This window comes from Galeopterus variegatus, unplaced genomic scaffold (assembly GCF_000696425.1).
Source record: "Galeopterus variegatus unplaced genomic scaffold, G_variegatus-3.0.2 Scaffold6450, whole genome shotgun sequence".
In the NCBI taxonomy this organism is placed as follows: domain Eukaryota; kingdom Metazoa; phylum Chordata; class Mammalia; order Dermoptera; family Cynocephalidae; genus Galeopterus; species Galeopterus variegatus.
Window position 1 is genome coordinate 45949 of NW_007732561.1, and position 15763 is coordinate 61711.

A 15763-nucleotide genomic window follows, 5' to 3' on the forward strand; every position below is an offset into this window, starting at 1 on the left:
CGTTTCCAAAGAAGGTTGGGAGCAGTGACACTCGATGCCACCTCCCACGAGCAGCACAGTCGGCGGGTTGTCATGGGGCAGGTGCAGCTCGGCGCTGGAGAACGGGCGCAGATCTTGAAGGGAAAGGTGTTCTTGGTGACCTGGGCCCTACCTTCCCCGTGTGGGTGGGGTGCTTCTTTCGTATACGTCCCCACCTCCAGTTTGGACACACGTGCCCACAAATCCAAGGTTTTCCTGGCCCTCAAAACATTTCTCATGTTCATTTTTATCCCAAAGACTCTGGATGGAAAGCTTGAACCAATTCATTACAGAGCCATATTGCTTTGTTGTCTGGTTTTGTGAATTTGATGAAGTGGGGGATTTTTCTCGGCTTAGAGACCTTCTCAGGCTGTGAATGCTCAGAGACCCCAACAGTACTGGCTTAGGATGAGAAAGATTCTTGGGATTCTTTTCCGTTGATCAGAGTAGTGCTTAAAATCAAGAACGTCAGCACTCCCGGGTCCCTCAGTCTCCATACTGAAAAGGGACAGGGCTCGTCCCCTCAACCTTGGCACCTAAAGGCAGAGAGAGGGTTCCCCTCCCTGACTCACATAACCCTGGCTAGGCAGAGCACAGAGTTTAATGAACATGGAGGTGCAGGTCTTGGCTCCCAAGAATTTACGACTTTATTCTCAAATTGACCAGTCCCCTTTGGGATTATTATACCTATTTTAGTGATGGAAACCCAAGGCACAGAGAGTCGAGGGATTTGCCTGATGACAGCTGGGGTGCAGCCAGGCGAGCACAGTGTCCAGGAGTCTGTCTATTTTGCGGGGCGGGGCCCTCTCCAAGAGCCCCTGCAGCCTGTTTGCTGAAGGTGCTCAGGGGTTTGTACGGGGTACTGTTCAGTTTTGCCCTCAAATGCAGCACATCTTCATGAGCCTATTTCCAGGCCTGGTTGTTCCCCTTAACCAACCTCTCGACCCCAGCTGCTCCCCAAGAAAAAAGAACCTTTACTTTTCTTGCTCAGTGCACTGCCAGGTGCATGTAGCCCAGTACAGCAGGCTCAGCTGAACTCAGTAAATAGGAGCTGAAGTCTTGTGAGCACCTCAGTACCTGAGCCTTTATCATCAGAACAGGGCACAGATGGCCCTGTTAGTTTGCATGCTTTGGAAGCCAGTGCCACCGATCACAAGTCCAGCTTTGCACATTCTGGAAGAGTCTGCTCCTAGGCAAAGGTGCACACTGGAGATATGCCCAAATCTGCTAGTTGAACGGGCTAAAATATGGTGAAAGGCTACTTGGGATGGGTCATTTCCCCTTCTAGGCACCCTGTGAGTTTAGCAAGTGTGTCATCTTGGGAAGCAGGGTTTAACCAGCTCCTCAACCTCAGCCCTGCTCTGCAGGACAGTCCTGTGGCTCTGGACACCACTGGCCTCATGGTGCTGTGCAAGCAAGTCTGCTTAACAGCAGTATTCTCAGAAGCTTCTGGGCCCAAAGGGCTGCCAATCCTTTGAGTTAGAATTTGCCATTTGGCATCCCTTTAGGTTACTGGTTTGAAATCTGTCCCGACCCGCGGGATATTCAATGAGGACCCTGGAGGGGGGAGTGGGAATTGGATGGGACAAGAGACATGAGAAATGGAGACAAGACAGTATTCTGATCAAGTCTCGTTTATTAGCCAGAAGGTCACAGCTTATATAGCCAGCAGGAGGGAATCAGCAGATAAGGAAGTATGCAGATATTTTCTGGGAAAAAGCACAGGGCAAATCGTTCCAGGAAATGGAACATTTCTCAGCTATCTAAAGCAAAGCAGTGGTGATCTATGCCTACGGCTGTGCAAGCAGTAAGAAGGAGAAAATGGCGGAAAGGTCACAGCATTTATATCTTTAGTGTGAGAAGGCTATTAGCAGGACTTCATGACCCTGGGCAGGCTATGACTGGGCTCTTTGGCCCCGGACAGAAATCTGCTTCACGAAAAGCTTTTAATTTGGGGATTTTCAAAGTTGAGTGTTCGGGGGGTTTTTTTTGTTGGAAACAAATTCATTTGGTCAGTAATTATCAGTGAGTTTAGCTTCTGCGCCTGCCACACACCCACCGAGGTCAGCATGCTGCACTGGTGTCCCCAGCACCCAACGTGGGGCCCGGTGACCCTCTGGGTGGGAGACCAAGTGGATGCCTTGACAGAGATTGAAAACCTCAATTAGTGCCCCTTTGTAGGGGAGTGGCCTGCAGCTCACCTCCTTCCTATACCTGCTTTTATACACTCTGCAACTTTATGGTCTAACAAAAGGTTTGAATGACACCAGCGGTTGTCTTACCAAGTAAGATTGGCTTCCCACGATGCCATGCAAGGAACATTTTGCAGGATCCTGCAGACCACGGTGTGGGAAAACAGCTTTGCATAGATGTTGTCCATTTGTTTTCTCTCTTTTTCTTTCTTCTGACCCCGGTAAGCTGCAAACATCTCGTATTGATAAACCGTGTAAAGAAATCATGCATTTTATGCCAGGGTGTGCTGGTTCCTGGCTCTGCCTATGAGTTGACTCTGTCGATGATCTCAGGACCCAAAGGAAGCAGGTCTAGCCAGCTCTTCTGAAGCAGTCCCAGTAAGCAAAGAGTGCCTCTTATAGTGACCCATGTGAGATAGTTCCAGGTCTCCTTTTGGGTTTCGGTGACAGATACCCCAAGAAGGTGAAGGGAATGTCGAAGAACCCATTTCTATTTCATTATCCTCAAGGGAAAACACCAGAAAGATGTTTGTCTGAAATTAACATTTAGATGCAGAAACCGTCATTCCTTGTCTGAAACCCATCTACCCAGCCCCTGCCCCAAATAGTCTAGTGTGAGGTGGAAGCCTTAGCAGCAGAGCCAAACTAAGATCCTAAAAAGGCAAACAGTGACAGTTTCCCCAGAAGCAAATCTATGTTGTATTTCATGAAATGCCCGTGGTTCGAGGGAGCGAGAGTTTGCTTTATCCTGGGTTTTCAGTCCCCACCCGAGAGCTGTGAACTTTGGTCTTCTCGTCTCTGCATTTCCTTTCTCCACCACGGGAAGTTGTCTCCTAACTTTCGTCTCTTCCAGTTTGCAATCAGAACCCCCCGCCTGTTGTTTTATCTCCAGTTGCTATTCTGAACACGGGAACTGCAGATGCAATGCAGAAGTGGACCCCGTGCTGACACAGGTGGGAATCCTACCAGGACCCCAATCGGGGAGGGGGGCTCCTTGCATTAGAAGCCAGGAGGGAAAAACCATGCAGCTTAGCATGGGGAATTTGGCAGGCAGGGGTCCGGTTTAGTTTGTCATAATGTAGCCTTAAGCTTGAGGTCTAATATGTTCCTATAAGGTGGCAGTGATCTCATTACAGCCACATATACCATCCAAGGTGGCAGTTCAAAAAGTCTTAGCCCCCCCCCCACACACACACACACACAGATCTTGTGCTTGCTGCTTGGATTTCAAGGGTTGAGCCAGAAATATAGTTGTGCCCACTTGGGAGTATACCCCATGTCCTTATAAACCAGTCACCTTGTTTGGGAATCAAATGGTCATGTTCACCCTTAATTTTGGTTAATCCATAAGTCTTCCTTAGAGGTGTTACTATTTGAAAGTAGCCATTTGACCTTGACTTCTTGGGATAGAAGTGAAAGCTGGCAGGAGCCTGCAGATTTGTTCACCACAAACATGGTTGTCTGCAACCTTGACCACGGCTGATCTGCAATCAAGCCTTCCAAAGCAATGCATGTGCAATGGTCTTAGGTTCCTTATTCCCATAAGAAATTACTAAAGATGAGTTTGAGAATTGAAAACAGAAGAATTCCTGCTGGGATATTAGCCCATTCTATGAGCATAGACAAAAACCTTTCCTTCCTTTTTAAGGCAATATACCCTAAACCCTGAAACCATGCCAGTAAGGAACAGGTGGAAAGTCCAGTTTGCTATTAGTTGATGCTGATGATGCTATTAGTTGATGCTGATGAAACTGTCCACTGCCGTTGTCCCTGGGCCTCCCTTCTGCCACCTGAGTGGCCCAGCTTTCCACAATGTGAGGGTCATTCTTTAATGTTGCCACATTGAGACCTCTGTGCAGCGACAAAAGCCAGCACATCCCACCTCTTGCATGCACCAAAGGGAAAAGGCCAGGCGTTCAGTTTCCCTAACGCTGGCAGTGAATGGGTCTAAAATTTGGGAGTGGGAGACGGGGACAGGTGACAGAAATACAGTGTTCCTTTGGATTATCTCTCTGTCCTCCGCCAGAAAATATCTGTCAACATTTGTAGGTAAAAACTCAAACTGTGTCACTTAGCCATCTTCCTGACAAAATAACGGATTTTTAATTACAAACTGTTCACTATTTCCAGAATCATAAAAGCAATACTTCCAACCCAGAAGCAGCTCTTGTAACACAAACTCATCATCTCAAAAATCTTCTTTGAAAATTCCAAGAAGCTAATTTATCCAGCCCTGAACAAACTTGTTCTGCTTGTGGGTGAAACTCCTCTGAACCTGGGGCAGTGCCATAATGTTGGGCATGGAGGGACCCTGGCAGGGGCACCAAGCCATCATCCATCTAGTTAATAGTCCCTGAATAGTTGTCCCCAGCGTCCACGCGTGTAGAGGTGAGGACTGAGACACCAGAGCTCACACATCTTTTTTTTTTTTTTTTTTTTTTTCCTTTTCCATTTTGTCTTTTCTCATGTCCGGCAACGGACCGCAACCCTCAGTGTCGCGCCTGGACCGGGACCGGCAACGGGATAGCAACCCACGGTGCTGCGCCCGCACCTTGCTCAGCCAGTGAGCGGGAACCGGTCTGTGTGTGGGATCCGAACCCTCGGCGGGAGCGCAGCTGCACTCCCAGGCGGCGCACTGTAGCAGTGCGCCACCGGGCCGGCCCTCACACATCTTTTTTATGTACACATACAAATTACCTTCAAAACCAAAAAAGACTCACCCCCTTAATTCCCCATACTGCCAGCTAACATCCCGCATGGTCATGTTCAATGTCTGAGAAGTTATAATTTATTTGTAAACTCAGGATGTTATTTTATAGCATTGCTCGTGTTTTATAACTTATTTATACATCATGGTTGGAAATGCTATCCGAGTGCTATGCGTTGAAGTGTAAGTTTGGTGGATCTGTCTGTGACTATGTGTTTTCTACGTTTTTCTCACTCTAGCAAAATCCTTTAGTGGATAGGTGGGTGCAGGGGGGAGAAAAGATAAATAAATCAGTAGAACAGGGATTAGGGTCCAGTCCTCAAAGCGCAGGGTTTAGTGCATAATCTAAGCTGTTTCTATAGTATGTAGCCAGAGGGGAAAAGATCTTTTCTTTCTGAATTAGATCATAATGAGCTTGGAGAGAAATCAGCCCCACAGGCCTGGGTGGATGAAGATTTAGCCTCTTCCTACTGGTTCAAGACTAAATTTCTGAGAAAAGTGCTAACAGTGGTAGGTTCCCACATTTCTCTAAGACCCCCATTCCACCTCTAGCTACTGAAGGGGGTTGGGAAACCAGCTAGGATTTCTCACCTTGGGTATACATAGTACCTGTTTTTTCTTTTTTTCTCCTTTTTGTCTTTTTTCGTGACCGGTAACGGGATCGCAACCCTCAGTGTCGCGCCCATACCGCGACCGGCAACGGGATCGCAACCCTCGGTGTCGCGCCCGCACTGCGCTCAACCAGTGAGCGGACCGGTCTCTATATGGGATCCGAACCCTCGGCGGGAGAACTGCCGCGCTCCCAAGCGCTGCATTTTACCGAGTGCGCCACCGGGCCAGCCCAGTACCTGTTTTTTCTGCCGAAACCAAAGCACGTTAGTGAGTCTTACAACCCATAATACGTAAGGCATCTTGTTCCTTTGCTGGATCCCTGAGAGGCAGGAGGGGTTGGGGGTGGTTGTCTCATTTGAGAGGCAGCTAAATGTAAGAGAAGGAAACTCGTGCTGGGATAAGGAAAGCAGGTGCCAGCTGGTCACATTGCTGGCCATGCCACCTTGGACAAGTCACTGTACCCTGCTGGGCCTCGGGCTCCCCAGAGGAAGAAGATTGGGGGCTCAGAATAGCTGCCCTTCTGGGACAGGGGAAAGAGAAAATGGAATAACTGGTGGGAAGTGCTTTGGAGAAATGAAAGCCCTGCATAGGAGCTGGGGAATCGTCCTTTATAGATGAAGAAACTCAAGTCAAGAGTCATCGATTGGCCCAAGTTCACAGAGTAGTTCTGCAGCAGAACTGGGACTTGAGTCCAGCTGATGGGACCCTTCCCACAAGATCAGGTTGCCCCAGATGTGTGTATACATGAACGCACGCGTTGCTCTTCTGTGCCAATGTGTGTGTACGTGTGGATGATGCGTGTGCAGAAGGTATGTGACACGTGGAAGTGCATAGGACAGAAAACCCGAGTTCTAATTCCAGTTTCAACAATAGTCCTATGGCCTTGGATACGTGACCTAACTTCTCTGGAACTGTTTTCTCACCTGTAAATGAAGACTTGTATTAAATGATCTTTGTGGTTCCTTCCAGCTCTCACTCTGTGATCCCATGATTAGTGATGTATGTATGTATATATAAATATGCTTATCTGTAGAGATGGGCCCATTTGAGAATTGGAGACAAAGCCTGCCCAAGTGCATTTACTGTGTCAGAAACAGCAAATTGACGAACAAGTTCATAAAATCACATTTTAAAATTCAATGGTAGTATTCAATGTCATGGTCTTAAGTTCACTGTTTAACTGGATAGAAGATTGGTGCCATTTTAATAAGTTCCTCACCCACGAGTGTTTGCTGTTCAAAAGAATTTAATAGAGCTCACTTGTTAAAAGGTGGAAATTCCACTATTCTGTACTTGGGCAGGTCCCAGCAGCTGATTTGCAGGCTGGTTGTTGTGTATGGGCCTTTACATAGCTATATAAAAGTTGGCTGTTGGCTTGATCATGATAAATATGAGCAGGCTTCCTGGCGAACAGTCTGGAAAAGAGAGTTATAGTTCTCGACTGGTGACATGAATCCATTAAGCTGTGTGCCATTTCCAGTGTGAAGACATTGTTTGCTGGCTACGATCTGACTTTTTGTGGCAATATGAGGTGTAAAACGTTGTCCAAAAAGAATCTGGTGTTTAAAAGAATCAAAATATAGTGGCATTAAATGTTCACTTTTATTCTACCCAGAGTCATGAATCTTCTCTGTCTGGACACGGGGAAAGCGATTCAAAGGTGGCTTCACCTCAGTAGCACAACACACGGCCTAGGTCTGTCCCCAGGCCCCTCGGGACTTCCTGGGATGAGGCCCGTCTAGTTCCACTGCGGGGCCAGCCTCCAGCAAGTTCAGGAGCTCAGCAGGTGGGGGAGGAGGTGGGCCCAAGTCGCAGAGTCCCTGTGTCCCTGAGAGTCAGCTGCTGGGCTAGTGATCACACACGAACATGTCAAGCAGCTCGGTGCTGACGTTGTGATATTGTTGGTCTACAGATTTTCCCTCAGTCCAGCGTCTCTGGGGCACACACAAAATGAAGACCTCTGCAGTCACGGCAGATTGCTTGGGCCTGGACACAAGCACCCCTTGTGACGCAGGTGCTTGACTCAGCTGTAAGTGGGCACGTTCAGGCAGGAAAGCAGAGGTCTGCCAGGTCCCCCTGCCCCCAAGGACAGCCTCTGACTCTTCCCCCCCATTTTCCCCTGAGCAGTGTTGAGGCCCTTTTCTAGATCCTGGTACACGATCGTCAGTCAGCTGGAGCTGCACAGTGCAGGAGACAGGGCAGCTGCTGGAAGCAGACACGCTCCTTGCACCCGGCCAGGCCCCTGCTCTGGATCCCTGTCGCCTGCTCTGCTGAGCATGCCTGCACGTGCACACCCGCAGGGCCTCTGCTTTTCTTCTCCCCAGACCCTAGATGGGACCTTCTTGGGTTCCCTTTGGGTCACCCGAGCAGAAGCCATAAGTTCAGAAGCCATGTGGGTTTTCTAAAAGTAATGCCTTCAACTATGGGAGCAGGTGGAGACGCTGACTGCCCGCCCCTCAGGGACGAGGGACCACAGTGGCGGCATCTGGAACGGTTGCTCAGCCCCTCACTGCTCCCCACGAACACTCCAAATCTCAGGGGGCTGCTGCTCTGGCCCGGCCTTGATGCCGCCTTGACCTCAGTCCGCATTGGAGCACATTTTCTCCTCTGACCAGGGGCTGGGAAGGATCCGTGCAGTCGTCAGAAATAACTTCTCGTTAGGGAAAAACTACCCAGATATACAGTCAGGCGTATCTGTCTCTCCAACCATTAAACTCATAATTGTTATTAATGCTACTTTTACTCTTTCCATCTTGTTTGACCCCGTCTTTGTCTGGTTAATGTCCAGAGGACATTAACCCGTCCTGCTGTGTCCATTCTCGCCACCAGGGCACCACAGTGCACTTGGCCAGGTGCCCTGGGACTGAAAGGACATAAAAGACAAGCGAGGTGTCACCTTTGTCCAGCAACTGCAGGTCAGGCTGTCCCTGCACCTGGATGGAGACGATGCCTCCACGTCTCACTCGGGGCCTGCTGCCGCGTCCGATGCTCGCACTTGCTCTTCCAGTTGAAGGTGTTGCTTCTAGAAAACCTTCGTAAATACAGAGAGCACGTGGGGTATAAACGCTCTGAGCCGTCAGTGGCTGGTGTGCTCTGAGCACCCACAGATGTCTCCTGTTCTTCTGTCTCCCCAGCACCCAGAACAGAACCTGGAACACAGTGAGGCTCAGCCCGCACGAGCTGAACAAGTGAGTGAGTGAGTGAATGAATGGAGTGCATGAATGAATGAGTGAGTGAATGAATGAATGAAAGCACCAGCTCTGGGAGAAGAGGCGGCAACAGAGAAAACCCAGGCAGGAGCCTGCTGACAGTTCAGACTCCCCAGACAAAAGGAACAAAGGTCTACATTCGCGCATCCCCAGCTGGGATTAAGTCCCCGTTCACAAAGGAGGACTGTGGGCCAAACCCAGCCCCTTGGCATATGACACACGTGGCCTTGACCTCCCAACCACTGACCTGCCCTGGCGGAGGTGGGAACGCGGAGTGTCCCAGCACTCGGATTCCTCCTGGCACTTCTCCGGCTGTCACCGCGCAGACCCCTGTGAGCAGCACGTGCCCCGCCCCAGACACCACCGGCTGCTGATGAATGAAACAGACTCGGGCCTGGAGAGCTCAGTGGAGTTGGCGGGCCGGGCTGGACACAGAAACCCCTTTAGAAAGAGGCAAACGCGCTCCCCTCGATGTAGGGCGACAGCTCCTGCTGCCACCCCCGCCCCCCCAGACGTGTGCCCCTTTCCTGTCATTCGGCCCATGGCCAGGCCTCATCTCCACGAGTCTTAGTAGGCACGAGGTTGAGAGGGTGACAGGGAGAGGATGAGTACCGGTCACCTGTGAGTTGCTTTATTTCCACCATGGAAATTCACTGCCCCTGGAGCCCCCAGGCCGCACCCTCTGCTCTGAGGCCCTGCTGCCCCTCAGAGGCCACCCAGCCTGCTCAGCAGCCTCGTCCCTGAACATGCGGGTGTTTACCAAGTGCACTAGGTCAGGAAGAGCGCGCTGCAGAAATCCAGGCGCTGAGGGCATGGGGGGACATAATGGTGTACTGTCCCCAGGGGCCACCACGCTGCCACCAGGCGGAAGCTGCTGCAGGGCGTGGGATCCACCTGCCCACAGGGTAAGCAGTGGGCCGTTTGCTTTCTTTTCTGTTTTAAAATTATTAAATTGCCCCCTCGGTCCATCCCCCTTCCCCAGCGGTCCCGTGTCCAGACGTGTCAATTACACACCTCGTGCATGCAAAAGACAAACTCAAGATCAAGGGCTTCGCACCAGACCAGACGTCCACGAGCCCAAGGTCCCTGAACACCCAGTGAGAAAAAGGCCGTTTCTAAAACCTGGACTTTGAAAAGCTGGAAATAGGAAATAAAAATGACCTTTAATCTCACCCCAGAGAGAACTGCTGTTATTTTATAGACACACACACATGTACTTCTACAAATTTTGGATCATCCTGGACACGGCCCTTTTGGCATCTTTTTTCTCCTTAATAATCCTATGGTGCACATGTATTTTCCTGACTAGTGCATGTGCTGACAACATGATTTTAGTGGCCGCAGCATATCCCATCACACAGACTGACGGTCCTTTCTGTGCTATTATTCTCTGCTTTTGGACCTAAGATTGTTTCCACTTTTTCACTATTATCAATGACACTATAATAAACATGTTGAACGCAAATCTCATTTTCACTTCTCTGATAAGTCCCTAAGGATAAATTCCTAGAGGTGAAATAGGGAAACATGAGGAATAAAACACTGTGAGGCATTTTACACACGTTGAGAGTGGCCGTGCTTTAAATGGCCCAGGCTGAACGCTGATTAGACGCCTTCCTTGGTGGCCCCAGATAGTCTCGTCTCTTCCTCTATAAACTTCTATCTCATTGATTCACTTATTTGCTCATTCCACACATACATATACATACAATATATATACCTATAAAGGAGTTTCCATGTGAGACAATGCTCCTGTTATACGATGCACTAAATTCTTGGTATATACTCGGTGTTTTAATGTAGGACTTGTGTATCCATCCCTAAATATTAGGCTTCTGCAGGGCAGGGTTTCCTTCTACGGCCCCCTGTGGCTAGCACAGTGCTGGACATAAAACCAGACTAAGACACAGCTCTCAAAGGTCAGGGAATTTTACATAGAGTATAAATATATTTTGCAAATGCCTCTGACACGCATCTCAACTGTTGCTGCAAACTCTTGGCTGAGTTGCAAAGCCTGGGTGCTGGTTCGAGAAGCATAACTTGCAGCTGATTTGGAGGGAGTCTCTGAGCATCTCCAGCTCCAATGTCTCATCTGGGTAAGAGAAACGAAGCCCAGTCTGTCTTGCCTAGTTCCCCCCCCGGGCTGCGTCAGAGGGTGAAAGCAGACGGGATGGAGAAGCAGATGAAAACCCGGTAAGTGCCCAGCAGTAGCACAGTGCTGGACATAAAACCAGACTAAGACACAGCTCTCAAAGGTCAGGGAATTTTACACAGAGTATAAATATATTTTGCAAATGCCTCTGACACGCATCTCAACTGTTGCTGCAAACTCTTGGCTGAGTTGCAAAGCCTGAGTGCTGGTTCGAGAAGCATAACTTGCAGCTGATTTGGAGGGAGTCTCTGAGCATCTCCAGCTCCAATGTCTCTCATCTGGGTAAGAGAAACGAAGCCCAGTCTGTCTTGCCTAGTTCCCCCCCGGGCTGCGTCAGAGGGTGAAAGCAGACGGGATGGAGAAGCAGGTGAAAACCCGGTAAGTGCCCAGCAGCTGTGAGGCGCTAGAGTTGCAGACACTTGTTTTAATCCTCAGAACAAAGGGTCGTCCGCAGTCTTCCCTCCTCCCACAGACTGTCCCTGCTGCCCACTGACCTGGGCCAATGCATTCACTCCACATGCGTCCCACTTTCTTGTAAACATCAGTGACCTCCATCAATTACAAGTAGGTTGGGCTATACGTCCCTCCCTCCTTAAACCTTGCTGTCACATGATTTGGTTAATAAACATGAGACTCAGGTGGGAGTCTGCGACCTGCAAACGTCTGTCAGCTAACCAGCTCACGGTGGTCCTCCTGGGGGCTGGGTGGGATCCACGCTCTGTCCTCGGGCTGGAAGCAGGAGGAGCCAGGCCTGCATCAAGTGGAACGGACACCTGGCCAAATGCACCTGTGGACGTAGAGCCTAGCTCCACAGGTGACAGGTCCCTGGCTTACCAGATTCTTACCCCTACCTCCTGCAGGGATGGCGGCACTTGTCATATTTTTCAAGTCAAGCACATATCTTCAATTCCCCTTGTTTTACCAAGAAAAAAACCATATCGACACGCCTTATATTAATTCATGAGCCTCTGGTTAAGATTTAAGGGATGATCTTCAAAGTGCTTAGTGTAGGGACTTCTGGAATACGGATCCCTGAACAGAGGCCTTCAGAGGCTAACGAACCCCTCCTGGATTGTGGGTTCTAGGTTATTACTGCAGATTCTAACCCAGCACTCCTAAGGTATGGAGTAAAGTTAATTCACACACACATACATACCCCACTGTTTATACCGAGTACTTAAGTAAATTACCACCCAAATAACAGAGCAGTCTTGGTTCTACCGTCGCCATGCTGGGGACAGGTCCCAGGACCTACTCGGCAGCCAGCCTGTTCGTCCCCGCCACACCTGGGTGGCAGGTGGAGCAGCTCAGAAGCTCAGACCCCATCGTGCAGCCAGCAGGTGAGAGGGAAATTTTTCCACACCAAAGTAAAGCAGATAATAATAGTCTTTGCCTAACATTTTTCTGAGAAATTACGAATTCTAGATTTAAACCCCCATGTGCTCCCAGGTGCCTGTCAGAAGAAAAGGCAACTGCTAGGCTCGAGCCCTTCAAAGAGAGGAGGCTCACGGCCCTCCAGGCCCCCCTCAACCCACCCGACGGCTGAGGTTGCTGCTGTGCAGAGCTTACCTGGACAGGGATGCACAGGCAGCTGTGAGTAGGGGCAGGGACAGAGCTGTGACGAGTGAGGTGTCCTCGAGCCCTGCATGGTGGCAGCATAGCTCCCTGCATGAACAGACCTGCCCTGGGAGACACAGGCTCGGTCAGCCGCCGTCGGTGTGGACCCCACCAATGAGTGGCTCATCCGCAGACGCCAGCCTGGGCTGCTGATTCTTTGAGAACAGGTGTTCTGACTCTGGAGGAGAAAGAAAAGGAATCTAGCTTTGGAAGCTACACCTGCCTTGAGTGGGCGGCTGACAAAGTGAGGGCCCTGGATTTCTAGGAAGCCTGCGGAGGCTGGAGGTCAGGCAGGGCTCAAAAGCTGAGGCAGACAGAGTTACCCCTGCACAGGTGTGCTCAAGCCCTGGCTGCTGCCCCACCTGTCCTGTTTTAGGAAGCCTGAAAACCTGGACTGGCTTTACCAGCATCTCCGATTCCCAGCTGGTCCCTTCTCGCCTGTGGATGCGTTTGGGGAGCAGGGGATAGAGAACATTCTCATGCACCTCCTCGCCCTCCTTTCCTTCCCCCAACTTATTCAGCATCACGTGGATTTCAGAGGACAGCAGAGAGTGTGCTGCAAAAGGCCCGAATAAGCAGTTTAGACAGTTAGGGCTGCTGTGGCTCTGAGAAGGAAGCAGCTTCACAATCCTCAGGGCTCATGCACAGCCTCGTGAGGTCATCCAGTCTTGCCCTGTCTCCAGTCAGCTGCTCCTAAACCATGACAAACGACGGAGGAGCTGTCAGCTCAGGGAACAGCCTCCAGAGCCACCTCGGGCCCCGGGGTGGTGACAGCCCCTCCATCATGTAACTGGATCTGCAGATGTGTGGAGAATCCCGTGCGCTCTCCCTATGCATGTCCACGTCCAGTAGGCTCAGTTTCTCTGCAGAGCCCTCACTAATACAGGCGGTCTCCCCGCCTTGACTGTGCGCCTCCTTTTTCCTGTAATAAGAGCTCCCTTTGGGAGGATCCAATAGGGAAAAAAAAAGAAAAACCCTCATTAGGACCCTTCACATGAGCGGTGACTGCATGAACCCTAATTACTACATCTGAATTATTCTTTTCTAGTTGCAAAGGAAGGAATCTCTAAGGTCCTTATTAAAACCTACGGACTTCTAAAGAATGGTGAAACGAGAATGCTTCAGTCTTTTTTGCATTGACAGGAGCATAAATAGGTCCTGAGGGCACCGGAACCCCAACCAGGTCAGCCCTGCACACCTTCACCCCCCATCCCGCTTGGAAGGGAAGAGGCGGGGAGTAGTGGCTCGTGGTTATAGGGACTTTGTAGTGTGTCTTCAATCCCCAGCACAACCCCGTTGAGGCAGCACTAGCTCACCCCTCTGGCTGAGGACGAGTTGCAAAGTGAGAGGGAAAACGGGAAAGGCATTTGGCAAAGGCAGGGAGGAAACCATTCTGCACCAGCCCAGCACGGTCAGTGACAGGCACACACTTCTCAAGGCACATCGACACAATGGGGACCTGCTGTGAACCACATACTGTGTCAGAGCTACATAGAGGGAAGAAACCCAGGCCCCTTCCTGCAGAGATTTGGAATCTAGTTGGGGAGAAAGATAGATAAGGAAGCTATGATTTTGATGCACTTAGTTTCCTGGGGAATCAGTAAGCACTCAAGTAGCACAGAGGAGGAAATGCTCAGAAAGGTCTGGAAGAATGAGCAGTTGCCAGGGGCACATGGGGGAGAGAGAGGGCGTCCTGCACAGAGCTAGTAGCATGGGCTCAGGGGCACCACAGAACAGCCCAGCTGGGAGCTGGACCTGGCTGGCACGTTGCAGGCAGCTGGATCATGGAGAGAGAGGTGGTGGACGTTGTGTTAAAGGGCTGGGGATGGCCAGTGTGCTGGGTGCCCAATGGTTGGCATGGGCACTTGGCACGTGTGGACAGGACTGAGTAGCTTTTGCCCTTGGCCCTCGTGGTAGGAGAAAATGCTCTTCAGAGATACAATCATGAAATGTTTGAGTTGGAAGCAAATTCAGAGGCTAGTTTGGCGTAGTTGTCATTGGGGATGGAGGTCATTCATCCAAGGTCACGTAGGGACAGGACACACGAAGTCTCCCGCTTTCGTCCACCACACCACACATCCCCAGGCAACGCCTGCACGTTCATCTTCCCAGGAAGAACTTGCAACCATCCCTTATTTCCCTAAGACGCTCTCTAGCTCAATGAGAATCTTTGCCTCATTTATAGAAACCCCTGAGGAACTTTCTAGCATGTCAGCAACTTACTCTCAAATAGTTCAGGGAAAAAATAAAATAAAAAACAACCCTTGTCCTGTACCAGCAACTCTCCTGTACTTTTGAGATTCTTTTTTTAAAAATCCCAATGGAAACAATGGTTTCTAGGGTTTTTATAACAAAATGCCACAGACCGGGTGGCTTAGACAATAGAAATTGGTTTTCTCACAGTTCTGGAGGCTGGACGTCCAAGGTCAAGGTGCCAGGCGGGGTTGGTTTCCTCTGATGCGTCTCTCCTGGGCTGCCTCCTGCTGCCTCTGCCCGTGGCCTTGTCTCTGTGTGCCCTGGTGTCTCTGTGTGTGCCCTGGTTCCCTCTTCTTATGAGGACACCAGTCAGATTGCATTAGGGCCCACCCTAGTGGCCTTGCTTGAAATCAGTCACCTCTTCAGAGGCCTCATCTCCAAATAGAGCCACATCCTGAAGCACTGGGGTTAGGGCTTCAAAATGACGAATCGGAGGGAGACACAATTGCACCCATAACAGTTCATTACTTTCCTCTCTCCTCTGTTCTTTGGGAATTGGCAGTGGAGGGTCTCTAGAAGGCCCAGGCCTGTGCCTGAGCACCCAGGAGACAGGTGCTTGGGGACTGGAAAGCCCCATGATCACACAGGGTGGCTTCTGCATGCTCAGCCGTGTCTCCATGGCTAGGTGGTAAGTTCTGACTGGGCAGAGACCGTGTCTGCTTCCCACTGCCTAGCACAGGGCCTTGCAGAGGCCTTGTAGATTTTCAATATATTTCCAGTGGGTGACTGAATTCAATAATCACGTAACAGGGAATCTGAAGTCTTTAAAGAAAACCAGGACAGCAAAGAACTGGCTAATATTTTGCATCCTTTATAGCATTAGTTAGAAATGCAAATTCTGGGCCAAGCCTGTGGTGCACCCGGGAACGTGCGGCGCTGGGAGCACAGCAGTGCTCCTGCCGCGGGTTCAGATCCTATATAGGGATGGCCGGTGCACTCACTGGCTGAGCGCCATGCGGCCAGTCACAAAAAGGACAAAAAAAAAAAAAAAAAAAAAAAA